The sequence below is a fragment of the Larimichthys crocea genome, chromosome X (assembly GCF_000972845.2).
Source record: "Larimichthys crocea isolate SSNF chromosome X, L_crocea_2.0, whole genome shotgun sequence".
Classification (NCBI taxonomy): Eukaryota; Metazoa; Chordata; class Actinopteri; family Sciaenidae; genus Larimichthys; species Larimichthys crocea.
This window is the reverse complement of record NC_040020.1, coordinates 36,132,253-36,145,230: the sequence shown is the minus strand read 5'-3', so window position 1 is coordinate 36,145,230 and position 12,978 is coordinate 36,132,253. Positions and strand designations below refer to the sequence as shown.

Genomic DNA, 12,978 nt, shown 5'->3' with positions numbered 1-12,978 from the left:
AGCTGGCTGTAGATGAACTTTATTTTCTTCATAGACAAACAAAGCCTGAGTCTCTCATGGATAGACTGATCTGTCTGTCCCCAAACATCTCCCTTTAAACCCTCAAATGTTATATAACCATAGCATAAGTCCAGCCCATCTTCCCCCATCTATGACGTAATGGTGTAAATCCATCAAACTTTGGGGACTTTCCCCTTAATGGTGTCTAAATTCTTCAGGCCATATCACCCCGTCCTTTGCACACACTTTCTGTCAGGCCTTGAGCATGTCTTCCAGCATGATTCACAGTGTGATGCCCTAAGGGCATCCTGAGTGTGTCCCTTCCTCCTCTCCTGGGTGTGGTTTCTTTGTCTGCAGGTGTTTATGACACAGCAGCCAGGCACTCACTTTCTTCTGCTCTCTCTGGCTCTGCCCTGTACTGGGCTCCTCTGTTCCCAGTATGGTTGGTTGGTTTTTAATGTGTCCTAATTTGATTTAATAAAGAATAGTTTAAACAGATGTACATGGTGTGGACTCATGTCATGACAACAAGCTTCAGGCTCTGTGGCCTGCAATGTGCCAAGCTTCTCTTTTTTTTCTTGGTCTTCCATTTTTATTACACCATTAAATCACTGATGTCTTTTACTGCATTTTTAAAAAACATTCAGCGCATTAACAAGTGTCGTAAAAATGTTACCACAGTCATTACATATTACTTCAGACAGGCATGTCCAAAGTCCGGCCTGGGGGTCAGATTTCATGCGGTCCAAAGCTTTGTTTTTATAATATATTATTTATGGCCTGTTAGGATTGTCAGATACTGTGTGGCTGGAAGATTTGGCTTTTTTGGTTGACATAATGAAGCATCTGAAACTCTAAGGACATAACAGCTGGTGTTATGTATCTGTAGATGTGACACAAAATATGACTTTGTGAATGATTTTGTTAAAGACAAAAGAAAGAGTGATAGTTTTAAACTCATTTTAACTCATAATAAGTCATGTTTAAAATGAACATGAGGTTCAGATTTGTATGAACTTTAATGTATTCCATACAGTTTATTCTGTTATCTGACTGACCAGATTTGGTTGATGTCTGATTTGTTTAGATTTGGTGACATTGCAATTTAAAAAAAAGATAAAGAAAAAGATAATTGTGGCAATGAATGTATGTAACTTTTATTGTTCATTCCTTTCATTTTTAAATGTCAGTATTGGCCCCCGGGCGTCTTCACATTGTCAGATCTGGCCCTCTTTCAAAGAAGTTTGGACAGCTCTGATTTAGGATAATACCTCACTCCAAACCTTGGCTTAGGATAAATACCACATCAGTCATCAAAAGTGTTACAGCAGTCACCACATACCTTGTCTAGCACTTACCACACTGTCACTCAACTGTGCAGTCTTGTGCTCAAATCATGCATAACAATGTGCTCTTAGTTCCCATAGCCCTCTTCTAAACTACTACAAACCATATACAGTATGTATCAAGATAATGTTTATATATGTACAGTATACAAGAATCAATCAAAAGCACAAAGAATTATAGATGTGTTATGGTAAGAATCAAGCTTAAAAGCACAAAGATCAAAAGATTAGTCTTAGTCGCACACCTTGCTTGTTCAGATCTTTTGTCTCATAGCTGCCAGCAGATTTCACATGTTGGCCTTTATCTGTTACCAATCCCTATCCGGGATGACTGTGTGTCTATGTTTGTGTTGTCTGGTGTCTTTCTCCTGAAGCACTGCAACCAAAATCAAACTTTTGCACCAGATGGCACACACTTCATTAGTATTCGTAGATTTCTGTCTAACCAACTACACACTGTTGGGCATAATGAAAAGCACTCTCATCTTTAGTATGCTTTGCCATAATACTAACATAGTTCAAACTGTAGAGAATTCTTCAGATTGTTCACATGCACAGAAATATCTGCAGATACACACACGTGCTATTGAAATATTTATTTTATTTATTTTTCACCAAACAAGTCAGTGCAACATATGCACAGCAGATATATTTACATTGGGGTGAACTAAAATATGCTCACAAAACAGGAAGCTGAAAAATACAATGTCAGAAAAAATGAAAAATAAAAAAATAAAAAAATAAAGAGGAAAACTAAATAATTTGACAACACTGCTCTACCCCGACCTCTCACTCCTCTGTGTGTGTGTGTGGGAATGTTTCTGTGTTTCTGTGTATGCAGGTCAAACTGGCCCAAAGACCATATAATGATGTGAATGTGTGAAATAAGCCATAGAGTTTCAGGTAGAATTTTTTTCATGCTTGTACCATTTTTCTTCTTGTAAACATTTGAAACGGATCAGTTTGACCTGAATACTAGACTACACTATGAAACGGGCCTTAGAATTCGACCCGAGCCCGGGATAAACTCCGTTTCACCTCCTCAGCATCCATGTTTGCACCTGTCTCGCGCAGATCGAAACGCATCACATGATCTGCCGCTGATCCAAATGATAAAAATTATGCCCGAACCCGCCAGGTCCCACCGGGTCCCGCCGGGTCCCGACGGGTTCGGGCAAAGATTCCCAGCTCTACTGAATACACAAGGGTTAACCTAGTGGAATAAGTCATAGTGACTAAAGAGTGCACAACACAACAATACAAAAAAAAAAAAAAAAAAAAAAAACTGTAGTTATCTGTCTATCTAGACCCTCCCTACTACCACGTGAGTCACTGGCACTATATAAGCCTCGTTCCGCTTCAGCCGCGCGCATAAACACTATGTCTTACAAGCAAAGCGCACTGTGTCTGACTGCTGTCATACGTGAGTATTAAACACTTTAACAAAGTCATATCTCTCTCTTCTGTTGTGCCATAGTCTTTCACATATTTATTAGTACAGTGTAGAAGCTTCTCTCTGAGTGAAGGAGTGTGTTTAAGCCTTACAGCCTGCTCCCACTGACACGTTACTAATGTTCATTAACATGTCGGCAGATGATTGTTGATTGTGCTTTGAGTAAAATACAATGTGATCAGGCTGGGCTCAGCCTTAGACATGGGGACACAAGCATCCGTGGGGAGCTCGAAAGGAGCCTGCTGAGGTGGTTCAGGCATCTGATTAGGATACTCCCTGGGCGCCTTCCGTTCTGGAGGTGTACCGGGAGACACCGGGGCAGCAGACCCAGAACCCGCTGGAGGGACTACATAGCCCATCTAGCCTGGGAGCGCCTCGGGTTTCTCCAGAAGGAGCTGGAATGTGTTGCTGCGTGTGGAGAATGACGTGTGGAGCGCATCTGCCACCGCGACTCGACCCCGGATAAGCGGAGGAGCTCCACCTGTAGGAAACACACCTCACCATGGCATGTTGGTGTGTTTCCTGTACTTTTAGTCAGGTGCATCTGCACATACACAGATTACCAGTAATCTGTTTTAACAGTGACCAAAGACAAAGTGACTTTTGTCACTGTCGGTCCTCACTTCTGTTCTTCTTCTTTTGTGATTTCTGAATGAAGTCACTGGGTTTGTAAAGTTTGTATCATTGATCTGTGTGCGCTCACAATGACACAGATCAACAAGGACAGAGGGGGCTCATGTCACTGTTACACTGTAGATATTAGGATGAAGTTAATTCATTAAGATTTTGATTTGATTATTCTTCATTTTCTTACCAACTGTCTGTCTGTCTGTCTGTCTGTCTGTCTGTCTGTCTGTCTGTCAGTGGTACTCTCTCCCACAGGGGTACGGGGCCTGAGAGAGGACTGTGAGGTTGAAACAAAGTATGCGACGGCTGGAGACACAATCAGTTTCCAGACTGGACTCACGGAATTAGCTGGAAACCACATACTATGGTTTTTGAAGACCAACATGGAGACTCTCATCTACCTCAGCAGGGGGGAGATAATGCGAGCCCCCCCAGAAAGATTTAAAGAAAGACTCCATCTGAATAGAACAACTGGATCTCTGACCATCCAGAATCTCAGCATCAACGACACTGGGATCTACTGGGGAGAGATGTTCAGAAACAACATGAAGATATGTTATGAAGTCAGTCTAACTGTTCAGAGTGAGTATTTCAGCAACAGTGGCAATGATTCTCTGTAACACTCAAATAAACTCACTCATGTGAATGACAGGAACAAGACACACTTTTTTTTACTCTTACCTGGGTAAAACATTTTCTGCTCATCCTACCTGCACACTCTGATTAATCATGTTGATGGCACACAGCGGAGAATGTTGGTGTGTTTTCTGTAGTTTTAGTCTGGTTTCTTTCTGTTCATCTCTGCTCCACAGCTGCTAAAGAAGCTTGTTGTCTGTCTCCTGTTGTTTCACAGAGGCTGCTGTACCTGGACGTAACGCTGCTGCTGGACGTAATGCTGCTGCTGACCACAGGAACAATCACCTGGCAGTTGCCTCTGCTCTTGCTGTCTTCCTTGTGCTGTTTGTTTGAGCAGAACATCTGGAGGTCAGTATTAAGAGTTCTGTGCAGTATGTATGAAGAACTTTACACGCTTTCCTCTTGCATGTTTCAACACAAGTGTAATGTCCTTTACAACATTTCATCTTTTTTATGTATGTATTTTGAATATAGCACAGCTTACAAACTATTCAAATCTCGCTCTGTTTAATGGATGTATTTTGACCGTGTGCAGGGATTTTACTGCAGCCTGTGTCACACAGATCTCACGAGATAGGACCAATGTCAAAACATGTTAGAAAAAATACCCTTTAGGTACGGTCTTAATCTCTAAGACTGATGGTTATTATGAAACAGGGCCCTGATCTTTAGAGCCAGATATTTAAACAGACATTGACCACAGCCTGTCAGTGTTTGTGTTCAACATGCGGGACATAGTTTCACCAGCAGTGATGTTTTATGTTTTCTTACAGGACACTGGTACCCATGTGTCTACTGAAGTAACTTACCAGCTGGATTTAATGCCATCCCACCAAAGTGCTGCTGAAAACAGATTAAGACCACTGGACGAAAAAGGACCAAATATGAGCCACAAAGAGGAAGGGACCATGTCTACAAATGGCTTCTGTCATTCGTCTTAAGTCTTCTTTCTAAAATATGATACTTGATGACCCCTCGGGGTCAGTATACACACTGTTCCAACGTTGCCTTCAAAATCATTCTACTGTATTTAATATCAGCAGCTTGTGCTCATATTTATTCTGTTACTGTTACACATGCACTCCAGTAGCTTTAACAAAGTAAGTTATTAATAGAACAATTTATTGGTTTGTGGAGATACAGGGGGGAAATCTCTCACCAGTGTTTTGCTCAATTTAGAATTTTTTGATCTAGATGCAATAAATGCTTTTAAAACACGAACCTGGCTTCATTTCAGTCATGTCATATATGTATGCATTAGCACTGTGAAAAGGGAATTGAAAGCAAACATAATCTTAGCCGTGCAAATCCCAGGAAGATAAACCAAACAGTAGAGAGGAAACAGATTAAAGCTCTGAGACTGGCTGTGCCTCAGCTAACAGTTAGCTCACTTTGTGTGACTGCTAAAACTTCAAAAGGTCAATGATCTTAACAATGAAGCCATACTTTGACTTCTGAGCTTAGTACAAAGAAGTGAAGTCTAAATGTGTCTCTCAACAAAGTTCCTCCATATTGCATGAAGCTCAGACTACAGACAGAATGCTAAGTCCAGTGAAACGAGAGATTCAGTGATAAACAGAGAACTGTCTGTGAGGTTTATATCTACAACATCATCCTATCTGACAATAAATTAGAGAAACAAAGCTCACATGAAGCTGTTTGTAACACAAGGCTAACACTGAGCTAACATATGAAGCGTGTTTTATACATGGACCCCCTCATCCACTGTTTTCATGACTTACTTCAACTCTTTTACTGAACATAGTCATATGACTGCAAGTATACATGCTGCATTCACAGCTCAATATCAGCAAAACAGACCTAATGGCCCCTTTCAAAGTGTTACATTCTAATACTACAGTTAGAAGTACAGTAACCTCAACATTACACTCAAGTACAGCAGCTGATCTAGGAAGAGGTTCATGTTAAGCAGACAAATGAAAAAAATGGGTAAATGATTGTATCCATGGGAACCAGCAGTCAGGGGGAGAGACCCCCATAAACAGGGGCAGGACAAACACAGTGGAGTGGGTGGAGAGGGGACCGACTGTGACACTCACCCTGTTTTTAAAATTTATGGTGAACATTTTTCAAGAACATGCTGCATCTGTTGCATTAATGTACTCCAGCCTTTTCCTCTTAAAATGTAACAGACTGTTGCTTCGCCACAGGTCATCTGAAAAGGTTAGGGATCTACAAAATAGGGCCCCCAAACAGCATCTTGCATAGGGTCTCTCCAGAAACCTACAAACCATGAGCCATAGAGTAACATGTCCCCCAGACACTGGTGCCTCCAGCCCAGCTGAAGATCTGGATGGATGTGACTCGTGATGAGCTCACAGGAAGACCCCATCTGCAGGGTTCTGATGAAACTTGAGGTGAATGGGATCAAAACCCGACATTAGACCACACCGCTGTCCCCATTTTTTCCTCTGGAGAAGCATTTTCCTGTGAAGAGAAACCAGAATGAAATATCTTGTGGAGACACTGTGGACTACATGTTGAAGAAGTTACAGTGAAACAAAGAAATTCAGTTGGTAATCTCTATTTTGATATAATCTTTATTTTGAAAGCCCTGAGGGGGCAGAGGGGATTCCTCTTCAGGGGCAGATTTTTGGGACCTCTGTGTTAAGTATTCAAGTCAAAAATACTCCGGCGTGACACTGAGTTAAAAAAAATGAGCTGAAAAAACAAAAATACTCACGCGTGACACTGAGTTCATACTTGTACGCGCGTCTCGAGTTGTTTCTATAAGTGATGTCTAAAGTGTACTCTGTGCTGTCGTTCAAGTTGAGAGGTGAAATGATGACGGATCCGTCCTTCATCTGGAATCTTTCTGATTCGTTCCTTTCCAGGGCTCCATTGTTAAAATTCAGTAGTACATTTGAACCTGAATACAAGACGACCTACATGACGTCTTTCAGCTCAGTGATCAGACTGCAGCTCTGTCCAGCCACCCCTGTCAGCATTATAGTGTCAGGCTGTCCAACTGCAAGAGAGACTGCAACTGAGAGAGAGAGAGAGAGAGAGAATGTTAGTCATTCTATAAAATATGACAGCGTGGCAGATTGTATCCCTGTTACAAAGAGGCCAACAATACAAGAGAAAAACTATGATTGTCCTGTTATATTTGAAAGACAATGGCACAACAGAAGAGAGAGATATGACTATGTATTTAATACTCACGTGTGACAAAGCACAGTGTGCAGAGCAAGTTGTAAGGCATCTTCTTCTTTGTGCGCTTGACATGAATGATGCCTCTCTCCAGAATGAAGTGGAGCTAACTATGCCAGTGACGTGGGTAAAGTAGGGGGGTTGTTCCCACTTCATTCTCTCATTGGTTCATATTTTATAGTTCAGCACAGTAGTACAGGACTCTGCATTGACTGCCTGTGCACTTCAGAATGGTTTTTCAGGTTAATTTACTGGTTTACAAAACTATTATTGCTCTTAGTCCCACCAATTTATCTGATTTCTGAACCCTTGAGGACCCTCAGCTCTTCAGGGAGTGGCTTTTTAATAATCCCAAGAGTCAGAGCGAAATCACAGGGTGAAGTGTCATTTTCTCACTGTGGTCACAAACTAGTTTAGTGGGTTTTTTTTAACCAGCCTCCGATGTTTCACTGCAAGATGATGCACAGATACACTCCAGACAGTCAAAACTAAAGTTGTTATTTCACACATGTAGCACACAATAGAAGATTCTCGGTTTCACACCTGTTCTCACATGTTGGAAAAAACGTTATAAACCCGCCAGTCTGAAAATGAAAACAAACCACAAAACTAACTATCTGACTAACTGTTAGATTGTGGTTTCTATAAATGAAGATTATACAGGCACTGTGGACAACACAGGGGTCCATGAGGTGACACAAGCATAGACATATATACATAGACGCCGCATTGAGCGCTGAATCGTACGTAAACGGCGCCGCCATATTGGTTCGGGCAGATCTGCCCGTAAACTAATACAAGGAAATGGACTGAACTTCATAAAGCGCCTTTCTACAAAGTTCTTTAAGTTAATGTCTCTTATACACCCATTCACACACACACTAATATATCTGGGAAACAAACAGGCACCAAAAACAACGTATGTAACTTTTAAAGTGATGATTATAAATGTTTACACCTTATGTAAGCACCAAACCAACGTATGTATTTTTCTAATGCTGAGTGTTTACAGCTACTAATGTGTGTAACACTGTTACTGTGATGATAAATATTGAAATATTTATATTTAACATTTAATCTGTGTCTATAATAACCAGATCCTGAAATGTAGATGTGACATGAGGCTTTCTGAATAAAGAGCACTAACGTGTCATACTACACATACACACATACACAACACACAACACACACACACCCACAATAATGGTGTGTGTGTGTGTGTGTGTGTGTGTTTGTGTGTATGTATATATATATAATAATATTATGTGTGTGTGTGGTTGGTGTGTGTGTGTGTGTGTGGTCTTAGTCAGAACACCCTCATGTCACATCTACATTTCAGGATCTGGTTATTATAGACCCAGATTAAATGTTAAATATAAATATTTCAATATTTATCATCACAGTAACAGTGTTACACACATTAGTAGCTGTAAACACTCAGCATTAGAAAAATACATACGTTGGTTTGGTGCTTACATAAGGAGTAAACATTTATAATCATCACTTTAAAAGTTACATACGTTGTTTTTTGGTGCCTGTTTGTTTCCCAGATATATTAGTGTGTGTGTGAATGGGTGTATAAGAGGCATTAACTTAAAGAACTTTGTAGAAAGGCGCTTTATGAAGTTCAGTCCATTTCCTGTTATTAGTTTACGGGCATATACAATATATACAATATACAATATGGCGGCGCCGTTTACGTATCGCGACCAACAACCAACCCGCTCAATGCGGCGTCTATGTATATATGTCTATGGACACAAGCACCCCACACATGCATGTCAGGAGAAGATGTAAACACTGTGCAGCAGCATCGTGCTAATGTGCTTGTGTGTACGTGCAGAAAAACAAACCCAAGTAAAAGTTTTATTTTGAACGTATATGCACGTCTGGAAGTTCCTTTTTGATGTCCAAGTGTGCAACAAAGAGGATGTGAGTCAGTCCCCGCAGTAACAGTTGAGTCTTTTTCCCCCTCTCCCTCCCCATCTGCTGTCGACTCTGTGCAAACAGATCTCACTGTTACACAGCACACTGTATTTTTTCTTATTCCACTAAGTTAACCCTTGTGCGGTATTCAGGTCAAATTGACCCGTTTCAAATGTTTACAAGAAGAAAAATGGTACAAGCATGATTTTTTTTCTACCTGAAACTCTATGGCTTATTTCACACATTCACATCATTATATGGTCTTTGGGCCAGTTTGACCCACATACACAGAAAAACAGAAACATTCCCACACACACATACACAGATTTCCCAGGGGGTGGGACAAAAGACACAATCTTCAACCCTCAGTTTGACCAAAAGATTTAGCTGTCACAGAGCTTTAGAGCTCATATTTGAAGAAAGGGAGTCAGGCACACAGTGATGTGGAAGAGGAAGATGTCTTTGAATATGAGGATCATTTAGATATCAATTCGGAGAATTCTGATCCTGAACGTGAATTTAAACATCAGTTATAACCTTCTGACAAAAAAATGAATCACACTTTCATTGTTAATTGTGTTCTAGTAGGGTCTAAGGACAGAGGGTGTCACTCCCTGTACAGATTGTAAAGCCCTCTGAGGCAAATGTACTTTGTGACTTTAGGCTATACAAATAAAATTGATTTGATTTGATTTAGTAAAGACTGATTGCAATAATTAAAAATAAGAGTACATTTTTGTTTCAGAATAGTTTTTTTAAAATCCCAAATATGTATCCAGTAATATAGGTCAAATTAACCCAAGAGGGTCCCAAAAGTTAAGACAATCCAAGAGTTGATTTAACTCAAAATATTAACTGGGTGATGTGATGTAGTGTCAGTTTGAACACTGAAGGTGAAATCTGAAATAACTGTTTACTTACTGTTCTGCATAAACCTCTGTATGATGAACTGATCACATGTCTCTCTGTGGCTGCTTTGACCTACAGTATCTTTGTTGGTCAAATGTTATGGAGACAGATTGAGGAGTTTCCAGGTAGGTGTAGACCAGAGTGTTTATTATACAATATGTATAATTCAAACAATTTACTACAATGATCTCACTCACAATACATTCATCAATTTAACTCCAATTAACACTTCATCGAACACTTCCTGACCTGCTTATATACACCGTACTAGACGTTTGACTAACAGCACCCAAAAGTAACTTTATATAAATAAACATATTTACATAATACCCAAACTCTCCTCTCCACACTCAGTCCAGAACTATTCATGAGGCGAGTGTGTCCCCTGATCTCTTTTGGTGCAACAGCACAAGAGGAGAGAGCAGCGTTATGTCTTAGTTCAATGAGCATGACTCATCACAACTCAACATTGGAATTCCCATGAGGGAGGCTATAGTTTGTGTCTGTGTGTAGTTGTGTATTTCCAGGCAAACTATGAGGCAGACCGGCCACACATGCTCTGCTGTAATTCTAATCACAACTGTCACTGTATACACCAATCTATAAATGTCACTGAGCCATCTGTTCCTTTAGGTCTAAGTAGCAATGACTTCATGAGCTTCTTTAATGATAAGATTATAACTATTAGAGACAAAATCCATCACCTCTTGCCCTCAACAGGCATTGATCTGCATTCTGATACAGCAAGTTTGGAAACAGCTGTAAAACATATTGTATACATATATATTTAGACAGTTTTGCTCCCATCGACCTTCATAAAATAACTTTAACGGCTTAGATGAAGACATTAGTAATCTGTCTTTATTATCAACTCCAAGCATGCCTTAAGGATATAAAAAGTTGGATGACCTACAATTTTCTGATGTTAAATTCAGACAAAACTGACACCTCAAAAACACCTCAGAAACTCTCTTTCTAGAGACTTAGTTACTTTAGATGGGATCACCCTGGCCTCCAGCTCCACTGTAAAGAATCTTGGAGTTGTTTTTGATCAGGATTTGTCCTTTAACGTCACATAAAACAAATTTCGAGGACTGCATTCTTCCACTTACGTAACATCGCTAAAATCAGACGCATTATCTCTCAAGCGGATGCAGAAAAACTAGTCCACACATTTGTTACTTCAAGGCTGGACTATTGTAACTCTTTGTTATCAGGCTGCTCCAATAAGTCTCTTAGAAGTTTGCAGTTAATTCAGAATGCTGCTGCACGTGTTCTGACAGGAACCGAGATGATGATATCAATGACTATCAAGACTACATTTTTAATGTCGGCCATTTTATCCTCCTCTCTCGCAGACTCAAACATAGACACATAGAGAGACAGACAGACATACACACACACACACACACACACACACACACACACACACAAACACACACACACAGGACAAGCACACATGCACACACACAGACAAATAAGACAAACACACGCACACATGCATACACAAATACAACACACAGACAAGACAAAAGTATTTCAAAATAAGAGCCCATTAAAAAGGCAATGATGACACAGCTTGTTGTATTAATACTGAATTTGCTGAGCAGTGTCAGTAAAAATGTATGGGGGCGATGGGGCCAGAGTCAGGCACACTCAAAATTTCTTTAGAAATTTTTCTAGTTTGTATTACTACTTTTATTTTAATATGTCTCTAATGTGTCTCATCTTATATTTTATATTTATACTACCTAATATGCCTAGGTTGTTTCTTTCTATTTTTATTTTTACGTCATTGTGGTATTTATTGTAACTACAGGTGAAATGCTGTTACTTTAATGCATGTAATATAGTTACACTCAGTTTGTTTTTATTGGTTTCATGTCCACTAATTCTCCCTTTCATTTCAGATCCCACCTTGCAATCAGCTCATTTCCCTCACCTGTTTTTCCCCGCCCATCTCCTCACCTACAGTCCATTTGCTCATCAGTCCCTCAGCTTATATACTGGTTCATTTCCACTTCATATCTGCCAGATTGTCTTGTTGTGTTTTTGCCAAGCTCTCCAGCGATTCCTGTCTAGTCTTCCCGTTCTGACCCCGTCTTTGGATTCCTGCCTGCCCCTTGTTGTTTGCCTTTCCGCTCTCCTGGTTTTGACCCTGCCCCCTTGTACTTTAGACTTACTAAACTGCTTATCCCTTAAACTTGTCTGCCTGTGAGCTGTGCTTCTAGGTTCTCCTTGCCAGTACCAGCTTCGTGACAATGCAATTTCCCAGTTTGGGATTAATAAAGTATTTCTGATCTAGTTATCTTAGTGTATCATGTGTTTATTTAGAAGTTTGTTCTCGGACGTTGTGATAAAGACCAACATGTGAAATCTGCTGGCAGCTATGAGACAAAAGATATGAAGGGAGGGGAACTCCAACCACAGCATGTGCACATATTGTGGTTTGTCACTTAAAGGATCAGAAGCTGTGAAAGGATGTGGCATTGTTATAATACAATACCACTTCACTCACACTTTTGGCTGATGTTGTGACAGATCTGTATCACAGTACACAGAAGAGCTGTGCTGCATTTTTGAGGATTTAGTTAACTGAACCCATGTTCACAAATGTTACAGAAATCGATGACAGTTTCACTGGTCAAACTGAAATAAATACATTTTCTTTAAATTAATATTTAAACAAACTAGAGGAGGCCCTAGAGGCCCCATATGGTGCTTTGACATGAATGCTAATGATAGATAAGTACAACTGAGGCTGGAACAACATTAGTTCAGAAGGTATTCAGTGAGTGGACCTGATGGTTGTGTTAGATAAAAAGAGATTACTCTTTACCATTGTCTGCCACGAGTGCCACCAGGGCACTATTATATGATTCATAAAACAACATACCTAAACAGAAA

At 40.1% G+C, this 12,978-nt stretch overlaps 1 long non-coding RNA gene across 2 annotated transcripts; it reads left to right on the top strand.

Annotated features, from left to right (window-relative positions):
- The first annotated feature begins 2,620 nt into the window (after positions 1 to 2,620).
- Positions 2,621 to 5,283, top strand: LOC104933446 (uncharacterized). Of its 2 annotated transcripts, none has more exons than XR_797491.3 (4): positions 2,621 to 2,769; positions 3,664 to 4,008; positions 4,280 to 4,410; positions 4,836 to 5,283. It is a non-coding gene; the product is annotated as an uncharacterized LOC104933446 (long non-coding RNA). The 2 variants fall into 2 exon arrangements; XR_003462940.1 differs by lacking the exon at positions 2,621 to 2,769 and adding an exon at positions 3,051 to 3,312.
- The last annotated feature ends 7,695 nt before the right edge of the window (positions 5,284 to 12,978 follow it).